The sequence below is a fragment of the Callorhinchus milii genome, unplaced genomic scaffold, assembly GCF_018977255.1.
Source record: "Callorhinchus milii isolate IMCB2004 unplaced genomic scaffold, IMCB_Cmil_1.0 Scaffold4, whole genome shotgun sequence".
Lineage (NCBI taxonomy): Eukaryota > Metazoa > Chordata > Chondrichthyes > Chimaeriformes > Callorhinchidae > Callorhinchus > Callorhinchus milii.
The window spans coordinates 24,668,956-24,680,173 of record NW_024704745.1 but is presented as its reverse complement, the minus strand read 5'-3'; the positions used below and the strand labels follow the sequence as shown (position 1 = coordinate 24,680,173).

General features: G+C 41.2%; 1 long non-coding RNA gene across 1 annotated transcript; it reads left to right on the top strand.

Annotated features, from left to right (window-relative positions):
* Positions 1-1,357: 1,357 nt before the first annotated feature.
* On the top strand, positions 1,358-5,698 carry LOC103190024. The gene is made up of 5 exons (XR_489117.1): positions 1,358-1,475; positions 1,994-2,123; positions 2,516-2,558; positions 4,446-4,488; positions 5,567-5,698. It is a non-coding gene; the product is annotated as an uncharacterized LOC103190024 (long non-coding RNA).
* Positions 5,699-11,218: the final 5,520 nt, after the last annotated feature.

Genomic DNA, 11,218 nt, shown 5'->3' with positions numbered 1-11,218 from the left:
TGACTAAGGGCCATTTAGAATTTGTACAATGTCTCTAAGCATGCTAGGAACCTGACATCAATGTCAGGTCCAGAGAAAGGAGAAAAACCTGGGAGAGGATCACAATCAGGGCCAAAACTGTCAACATCAAACAAAGGTCCTGTGTTCAGGTTATAAAGAAATCTCAAAAGGATTTTATTTTTGGTCAGCCGGGTGTTGTGACACATGGGAAGTCTATCACCAACCTTAAGAATATCCAAATCAGTTATGCATATGGATGTCACCTACATACGAAAATCTTCCTGCATCTGGAATGGAATGAATGGTGGAGCATTGAACCCTAATTCCAGAGAATAATAGGCACAGGTTGGCAAGAGATAAGCCTTAGGGACACCAGAGTGTGCGTTGGTGCGTTGCTGGGATTTAACCTGCTCAAACAGCCACAGCTTGACATTGTGAGTACTGTCTGGCAAGCTTTCTGCTGCTTGTCCTTCTTGGACCAGTATACAAATTAGATCTTTGGCTTACAGTAGCTGACTGGGAAGAATCCCTGCCCCCAGTAACTGGTCTGCTCTTCCAAGACCTACTGATGAGCCAGGTTAGCTGGTCTGACATCAGCAGTGCCCTGCAGTACTGCAGATGCGACCAGCTCAGGATCTGGACTAATGAGATCAACACAGAGGATTGACATGTTTCTGACATCTCGGAGCCAGCTCAGCTCCAAAGAGATGCTGATAGCCAACCACCTCCCCCTAAGGAGGACATCGATAAAAGCAAACAGAATGTAGACAGTCCTCTCCTCAGCAATATTGATTCTTGATTCTTGGGACGTCCTCCCAACGTGAAAGACGCTATACATATGTCATTTTGTATGTATTGATCTAATTTTGAAAGTAAAGCAAGATATAGTTTCTATGGTCACTGGATAATTTTATTGCCAGTTTCTATTATCATAAAATGTTCATGTCGATGTTCCTAGGTTTAAACCCGAATGGAGTGCAAAGGTTCGATGAAATATTGTTGCATAAGCCACGTATTGTAGCAATGTCCACTCCAGCTGACCCCTCAAGCAGCAGCAACCTGGAGGAGGAGAAGGGCGTCACTGACATCCTTCCCCAGAAAAAGGATGAATAAGCAGAGATGAAAGAACATAAACTCACATCTTATCTTTATCAATCATATAATCACCTAAGTCATTCATCCACCCAAGTCCCATTCAGCTTTCTATCAAAGCCACTTAGACTTCTTTGCACTAGTCGTGTTTATCACCTTATAACTTGTAACACTGCTCTTCTGCTCTCCATTACTCCTGCATTTACCGGGAGCCTTGAATCGCGGGAAATCATGTCCTGTGTGTCATCCGTGTACGGCTGGCTGTACTGAATTGCGGGAAACATAGTCTTGATCCATCACTGCATACGCACTTACCGGCTGAAGTAACAAACCATCGCATGGCCACTTACCGGCTGGATGCACGTGACATTTCAAAAGAAAAGGTCTGTTTGTGTTAGAAGCGTTTCTGCCATTTGCTACGTAGAGGTTATGTTAGTAATTTACTGCATGATAGAATGATTACTATTATGATAGAATGTATAAGCAGTTGCAACACATTGAGATTTTTTCCAGAATTTGCAAACTTCGAGCCACTTCTGCCTTTCACTAATAGACATTTAGAGCTGGGAACAATATTTTATTGCCACTCCAAAAAATGCTTCATTGGAGTTGAGGAGACCATTACCAGCTCTTTGATAACATGAAAATATTTAACATTAATAACCTACCACAGAATTATAAAAGTTCTTTTGATTTGGCTGCAGTCAAAACCAAATTGATGTTTACAAGAGCAGTGCTTGAAAGCAATTAAAAAACATTTTAAACCAGATTTCTTTTTACAATTATTGTGGCTTTGACAATAAAAAATGAATTAATAGTAGCTGTGTAACATATATATAGATGTAAAATGCACTAGGAAAGTCTATAGTGTGATAAATCTTTTGAAATGCTTTTATTCCAGACAAATGTAAACAGCATCAACACCTTATGGTTTATATCATAATTGTTCCGCTCCTAATTGTGATAGCTGCTCTCAGCTTTGTTCTTCATAAGACAATTTCATCAACAAAAAATGGCACACCATTTCAACAGTAAGTATTTTTGTTTCAAATTCATGCACCACATCTATTAACTAGGTTACATTTTTTTCTACTAAGAAATCTAGAATGCACAAACCTGAAAGTTTTAACCATAGCAATATCACATTTCATCCAGCAAAAAACAAACCTAACTGTTTGACCAAACTGAAAATAAACAGTATTTCAAGGCTACGTTTATTTATGTGAACAATTAATGTTTTGTTTAGACAGATTTTTGCAATAAATTTAAATGTATTTAAATTTAAATTTTCATTTCGGTTTTGAGCATTTTATGCAGCCTCCTTTGATTTTTACAGTAGTTTAACAATTTGTCCCCCTGTTAAAGTAAAGAAACTTATATGTTCATTGCAACAATATAACGATTTCACATTAATTTCTTTCAGAGCTGAACCTTTACAGCAATGTGAAAATGGGAGAGAGAATGAGGTAAAAAAAAAGCTGGAAAATATGTAGCAAATCTGTTCGGTACCATATGTGTATAGTTTTCCAACAGCATAAAAACTACCTGTACATTCCAGACCCACAGCCATAAGCTATATACAGTTTTGATCTGTCTAACTACTTTAAATATAATATTACTAGCTGTACCCATTGCAGCTACGCTTGCAAAGTTTAATTTAATCAGCTTTCTCTCTTTCGACTGGGATTTTTATTTGTCCTTGAAATGCTTGATCTTCGCTTCTTAGACATCTTTATCCGTTAAGATTAAGAAAATGAGCTATTGAACTCGTTAGTATCCCTTCTTCACATATTTTCACACACATCGTTTTGGGAGGACTCTGTTGGGAGGACACAGTGGGACAACTCCTTTGGGAGAACTGTTGGAAGAACTAAGTGGGAAAACTCAGTGGGAGGACTCCTGTGGGAGGACTCCTGGTTGGGAGGACTCCTGACACACACACTCACAGACAGACATTTTGTCTATATAGTTGTATCTCACTAGAATGCTGTGTGACCCCTGTCGCTACTTTATTGCAGAATATCATGGTTACCTTTTTGGGGGCTGATTGAACCCTTTTTTTTAAATAACTCATCAATGATAGGAGATCCTCGAAAAAAATATTTGACCGTGACGCCTCTTCAATTCAAGACCTTTCCGATGATGTATAAATAATGTCTCTACATCAATCGGGTAATGAGTTCTTGGCGGATACACACATAGACAAACATTACATCTTTATTAATACAGATGATAGTGTTCATCTCCGTCCCATCATATTCATGGGATGCTGAACTATGCAGATGTGGGATAATATTCCAACTGGATTTACTCTACCAACATAGCAAGTCAGAGCATCCAGGATAAGGAAAATTGTTGAATTCCGTTTTCACTTTGAAACCTGCTTTGTGTAGTTCTTAAAAGAGCTTATTAGAAAAATGGCTTCCAAATGAAAGAATGTCTTTAAAAATGTGCTAAATTCTGAATCTGAGCGTTAGTAGATTAAATCTAGGTCCAGGGGGAATTTCCAATACTCCTCCAAATTATTATTTAAAACATATTTTACATTTATAATATTAACTTTTGAAAAGTAAATAATATTTATTCAGTAGTGAATATATTTGTTGGTTGTCAGTTGGTGTTCAATATTCCTAAATATTGGAAGAATAGAAAACAAGTACTCCATGGAATGGGACCGAACTTCCCAAGTGGGGAGCAGAAAGAGATATGGGTGTTGTTAACTCGTCTGATATGACTGGAACACGTTGCCAGGAGGGTAGTTGAGGCCAAGACACTGATCTCATTTAAAAAGCAGCTTGTTACTGGGCTGGGAGGATGGTATGGTGGGTGTTCTGGAAGGATGAGATTAGATAGGCTGAATGGGCTTCTTTATCCATACTAATCTTGTGATCTTGTGGTAAATGGAATAAAGAAAAGTCACAATCTGGGGGGTGGGGGGGAGTAGGGAACACCAGCACAGGCCAGAAAGCCCAAATGGTCTGTTTCCACCCCGCACTACATTTAAAGGCCTGGAGATCCGCAAAACACCAGTATTGCTCGCCAAGCTTGCCAATGTCCTGACTGCGGGCTCCAAGAAATCACCACCTCCTGTCTCTCGGGGCTGCTATTCACACAGTCACAGAGACCCTGAGATATTTACACACACTCAAAGACTGAGAGACACACAAACTCACAGACACAGGGAGACACACACTCACAGACAGAGACAGACAAACACACTCATGGACACAGAGAGAGAGACAGACACACACACACTCACAGACACAGAGATACACACTCACTTTGTCCACTTGTAAAGTATAGAAACTGATATGTTCATTGCAATGTGATTATTTTACATTGATTTCTTTCAGAGTTGAACCTTTACAGCAACGTGAAAATAGGAGAGAGAATGAGGTAAAAAAAAGCTGGAAAATATGTAACAAATCTGTTCAGTACTGAGCCTCAAACAGACCTTTGACAAGTGAACCAGGATACGTGTACAGTTTTTCCACATCATAAAACCTACCTGTACATTCCAGACCTACAAAATGGGTCTATACAGAGTTTTGATCTCTCTAAATACTTTTAAATATAATAAATATAATATTACTAGTTGTACCCGTTGCAAGCAGTTTAATTTATTCAGCTTTCTCTCTTTCGGCTGGCATTTTTATTTGTGCTTGAAAGGCTTGATCTTCACTTCTTAGACATCTTTATCTGTTAAGATTAAGAAAATGTGCTATTAAACTTGTTAGCAACCCTTGTTCACATATTTTCACACCCATCATTTTGGGAGGACTCAGTGGGAAGACTCAGTGGGAGGAATGCTGTGGGAGAACTGTTGGGAGAACTAATTAGGAAAATTTGGAACCCCATCTCACAGTTCCTTCGTCTCATTCCCTCTCTTGCCTCCTTCAAGGCATGTCTCAAGACCCTTCTCTTCGATCGCAGCTTTGGCCACCCTCCTACCCCCAAACTCCCTGCCCTCCACCCATCCTGATCCCAACCCCCACTCGGTTCCAAATCCCTGACTTTCCAGCTCCTTGGGACATCCTCCTTACATGAAAGGCAATTATTAGTTTCTTGTGTTACTCTTACCAACTGTCACACTAATATAACGCAATGACTTATATGACTTCAGGATAATGCAGTATTACTTTCAGATTTTATACATCAAATGCATGGATTATTATTACTATTATCAATTTTGATTGTAACTGTGCAGACTAGATGATAAGTGGGTAGATGAGGGAGCATGAGTGTGAAAGGCATGTGAAAATGAGTATGTGAGATAGAGCAGGGGTAGAAAAGAAAGATGTGTTAAAAGGGCAGAAGGATATTGTAGGCTGTTACTGGTTAAAATTAGTTGCCACATTTGTCTATGTAACAATCACTTCATTTCTAATTTGTTTTTGTAAAGCACTTTGAGATGTTCAAATGTAAATGAAATGAAAGACGTTATGTAAGTCCATGTTATTGCTTTGAACCTTAGGATGAAGATGTCCGAATTCTACCGGGTGAAATTGGATCATGGTCAAGGCAAGAATCAGAAGCATCCTCTGTCTGAAAGCTTGAAAACTAGGAGCATTTCTCTTCCTCAAAAAAATCATGCCTAAAACCTGAAAGCAGAAGAAAAAGCTTTGAAAGTACTATCGGAACAATTGGTTTCATCAATTACTGATCTAATCTCTATGTTGAATGCAAGTAATACAAATAAGAGGATATTACTAAAGTACCTGTAAATTATTAGGATAACTTCATGAGTTTATTACCATCTTGACTCATTTGGTAAAACTGTAATCTCTGGAACAGAAAGTTTGGATTTGAAGCCCAACATCAGGACATGAGCTCATAGTCTAGGTAACACTGCAGTACAATGCTGACAGATTCCTACATTGTCTGTGGCCTTTTCTTCCAATGTAACTTTAAACCGGGGTCCCATCTGACAGTTCTTTAGGTAGGTACTAAAGATCCTATTGATTTTTTTGAAAGGAGAATGGAGTTTTCTTTTTAAAGAATGGAATCCTGTAGTGCATTGGTTAGAGCACTCGCCTCACAAGCAAGAGGACATGAAATCGATTCCCAGGTAGGGTGAATTGTTAGGCAAGTTTCCTTACTCCACAAACCTCAGTTTAACTAGCAGTAAGTAGGAACCAGGCTGTTAGTCAATGAATCGCCATTTCGGGGCTAATAATCCCCTCCAAAAAGAAATGAATAAATAATAAATCAGTCACTCAATCCACAACTGTTTGTGGGACATTACTGTGTGCAATTGGCTGCCCATTCACTATGCAGTATATTCTATGACGTGCTTTGAGACGTCTCAGAGATGTGATAAGGTGCTATATTAAATGAAAGGATTATTATTTATATAAAATAAAATTATTATTAGTTTCTCCTAGTGTCTTAGCCAACATTTCCCGAGATAAAACTGAGCAATCACCACATGGCTATTTGTGAGATCTTGCGATATTAACCTATAAAATAGTCACCTTTCCTTGACAGTAACTATTTGTGAAGCTCTTTGAGATGTTACAGTTTTTTAAAAATCCAAAGATTTGCTTGCGTGAGTAGTAACGTGATAATCTAGTTTTAAATTTGACAGGACAGGTCCTTAGGATTATCACATTGTCTGCTCAATTTTAATGTCTTGATTTTGTGAAACGATCAGCACAATCTGCACTGCAATTTCACACCACAATTGGTCTAATTGTGCCTTTGTGTAATGGTATTTTGACCATTCTATCCTTCTCCACTTCCTTTCTTCTCAACTGCATTTTCACGGTTCTGTCTTTGCTGGGTTTCATTGTTACCCAGACCAACAGTTCCACTTCACATCTGCCAAGGGCATCTCCTTCCACTCCTGTCCCACGATGTCACATGCAGCGAACCTCAGGGCCCTGTTCTCTATCCTTTAATATTTACATGCTCCTGCTCGGTGATATTATCTGCAGGAATGGGGTTAACTAATGTAGATGACATGCAAAGTTAGATCTCACATAGGGAAAATAACACATGCTATATCAATCTTTGGAACGGGTCTATAGAATTTCACCATAAGGAAATTCAGTTACTTTCACAATTACTGGCAGAGAAATGGGTGACCTCTACATGAAAACTTGTCTTTGACCATCATTGATTTTAACTCTCTCCTTACATTGCGAAATAAAAATTGGTCAGTGACCAGACATCATAGAAAAACTACCCTCAGCATCAGTCTTTCATTATGATCCACAGATTATATAGTTAATACACTTAACAATATATTCTGTGAGTGCTTTGAAATGTCCTCCCAATGTGAAATAAACATATGAAGTGCAATGATTATTATTACAATCACAGAATCTTACAGCACAGGAGGAGGCCATTCTGCTCCTCATGCTAGCTCTTTGAAAGAGCTGTTCAACAAGTGCCGCTCTTTACCCCATAGCCCTGCTAATTTTTCCTTTTCAAGTACCTCACCAGGGACAAAGTGACTGAGCACTTGGACCAGTATGAACTATTCGAAGAGAGTCAGCATGGATTTGTGTAGGGTAGGTCATGTCTGATGAATCTAATTGGAAGTTTTTGAGGAGATCACTAGCATGGTGGATAAGAGATTGTCTATGGATGTCATCTGCATGGACTTCCAGAAGGCATTTGACAAGGTTCCATACAAGTGGTTATTAGCAAAATTAAAGGGATGGAATCGGAGGTAACCTTGTGACGTGGCTTGGTAATTGGTTGGGAGGCAGGAAACAGAGAGTAGAGATAAAGGAATGTTCTCTGATTGGCGGGACGTGACAAGTGGTGTTCCCCAGGGGTCTGTACTGGGGTCTCAGCTTTTCACCATATATATGAATGACTTGGATGAAGGAATAGAGAGTTTTATATCCAAATTTGCAGATGACACAAAGTTAGGCCCAGTAAATTGTGTAGAAGGAAGCAGAAAGATACAAAGGGACTTAGATAGATTAAGTGATTGGAAAAAACTCTGGCAGATGGAATTCAATGTGGGGAAGTTTGAGGTCATCCACTACAGATCCAAAAATAGCAAAACAGAATATTTTCTAAATCGTGAGAAACTAAGAACTGTGAAAGAGCAAAGGGTTTTGGGTGTCGATGTGCACAATTCACTGAAAATAAGCTCACAGTTACAAAACGTTATCAAAAAGGTTAATGGGATGTTGGCCTTTATCTCAAGGGGGCTGGAATATAAAGGAGAGGAAATGAAGCTTCAGATACATAGAGCCTTGGTCAGACCCCATCTGCAGTACTGCGTTCAATTTTGGGCACCGCACCTCATGAAGGGAGAGCGCGAGGCAGAGGAACTGTGGGATGGAGTTCCAGAGGATGGGCGTGGAGAGGCAGAAGGCTCGTCCATCAAAGGCGGAGTGGGCAAGGTGGGGAATGCAAAGTGGGCCGGAGCCCACTGAGTGGAGGGAATTGACAGGTCGTTAAAGGGTTAGGAGGTCACAGAGATAAGGAGGAGCAAGGCCATGGAGGGTTTGAAGGTGATGATCAAGATCTTGAACTGTATCCTCTGAGTGATGGGGAGCTGGGCGAGAATGGCTGTGATAAGGTCGCAGAGCCTGGTGCGGGGGAGGTCACAGGCTGCCGAGTTCTGGATGATCTGCAGCCTGTGGAAGGAGGAGATGGGGAGGCTGACAAGCAGAGAGTTTGCGTAGTCAAGCCTGGATGTTATGAATGCGTGGATGAGGATCTCGGTGGCCTGCAGCGAGAGACACTGGTGGAGCCGGGAAATGTTGCAGAGATGGGGAAAGGCAGAGCGGGTCATGGCACAGATGTGAGGGATAAAGGAAATTTGAGGGTTGAATTGGACGCTGAGGTTCGGTATCGGCTCAGTGAGTGCATCCATAAAGGATGAATCTGTCAGCGCCTGAGGTATGAAGTTGCTAACAGGAGCCAAGCAAAAGGGTTTCAGTCTTGTTGACATTCAACTGGAGAAAGGTAGCTCTCATCCAGGACTTGATGTCCAACAGGCAGTCTGTGAGGACATCAGTCTTCTGGTATCGAGGGTAGAGGCGGAGAGGATGAGTGAGTTCACATTAATTCACAGATCTAGAACACCCCATGCTGTACAAAACATTGTTGTGAATGATAGGCGGCAGAAGAAATGGTTGTAGCCAGCTAATCTTTGAGTAGAGAGTGCTACTGACCATATGCTGACTGCTGTCTTGGCTGACACTCCAATACAATTTTGAGGAGCACTATATTGTTGGATCTGCCATCCCTCAGATGAGAGGTTAAACCGAGGTTCTGTTTGCCCTGGTCAGGTGGATGTTAAAAAATTTATGTTACTAATCAAAAAAAGAAGCAAGTTTCTCCTGTTGTCCTTGCCATCAACCTCCCTAATAAAAATTGATCATTCACTTCAGAGCTGTTTGTGGAGCATTGCTATGTTGAAATTGACTGCCACTGTTACTTATAAATACAGTCACTACAATTCACAGTAAAATCCTGTGAAGTGTTTTGAGATGTTTCGACATAGGGCATTATACTAAATGTAAGGATTATTATTATAACATATAAAACAGTTGCATTAGAGATGGCATTTAACTCCAGCTGCAAATGGCAGTAAAAGAATCATAGATGTGTTATTTACCAACCATGTCTAGTAGGTCAGATTCTGTTATTTCATTGGGGGAAGAGGGAAAGAGATAAGGCAAGTTCTGATCCAAGAAGACAGGCCTGTGACTTATCAAAATATTACAAACTTTGTTTTGCTGTAAGTGCATGAACACTATGGTAATAACAACAACTTGCATTGATATGGTGGACCATGTAGAATAACAGGGCAAAACCTTGGGCAAGTTTTGTTACTCCACACAGACGCTTCTGTTTACCTAGGAGTAAGTAGATACCTGGCTATTAGTCGATTGTCAGATCACTTTTCCAGGGGTAATAATCCCTCCAAAAATATATATATTAATAATTTGGTCACTCAATCCACAACTGTTTGTGGGACACTGCTGTGCGCAATTGGCTGCTGTGTTTCGCCCACAAAATCTACAGTCAATTTACTTTACAATATATTCTGTGAAGCGCTTTGAGACATCTTGAAGACGTGATAAGGTGCTATGTCAAATGCAAGGATTAATATTATTGTTATAACGTCTCAGAAAGTGACTGAAACAGGCACCAAGCAACAACAACAACAAATGACATTTGTGCAGCGCCTTTCACGTCAGGAGGACATCCAAAGAGCTGGACAGTCAGGGATCTGCACCCGAGCTGGTAGTTGGGATCAGGAGGGATGGAGAGCGTGGGGGGTAGGAGTAGGAGGGTGACCGATGGCACGGTCGAAGAGGAGTGTCTTGAGATGGATCTAGAACGAGGCAAGGGAGGGGGTGAGGTGGATGAACGGTGGGATGGCATTCCAGAGGGTGGGGGCAGAGAAGCTGAAGGCCCAGCTGCCAATAGTGGGGCAGACAAGGCGGGGAATGTGAAGCAGGCCGGAGCCCGCTGAGCGGATGAGGCAGACAGGGTTGGTAGGGGTTTAGCAGGTCGGAGAGGGCACTGATTGTCCAGCATCTTAGTATGTCCTCCCGACATGAAAGGTGCTAAACAAATGGAATTTTGTTGGTGGTGTTGTTGAAGGTGAGAACCAGCATCTTGAACTGTATCCTCTGATGGGGAGCCAATGGAACCGGACAAGAATGGGGGTGATAGAGTCGCAGAGGCTGGTGCGGGAGAGGACATGGGCTGCAGAGTTCTGGATGATCTGCAGCCTGTGGAGGGAGGAGTTGGGGGGCCGACAAGCAGGAGGTTTGCGTAGTCGAGTCCGGATGTGATGAATGCATGGATGAGGATCTCGGCAGCCTGCGGTGAGAGACAGTGGCGGATCAGGGCTGGAGTGGGGGGAAAGGGGAAGGTCACCGTTAATGATTTGAAAGAAGTAGGTTTTAAGGTGGGATTTGAAGATTGATAAAGTGGTGGTGAGACGGAGAAGTCGAGGAAACATAGAACCAGAAACAGGAGTAGGCTATTCAGCCACTCAAGTCTATTCCACAATTCTATAAGTTCATGGTTGATGTGCACCTCAAGTCTAATTACCCGCTCTTGCCCCATATCCATTATTACCCTGACCTAACAAATATCTATCCACTTCAGTCTTGAAGATGTAAATGGATCCAGCATCCAC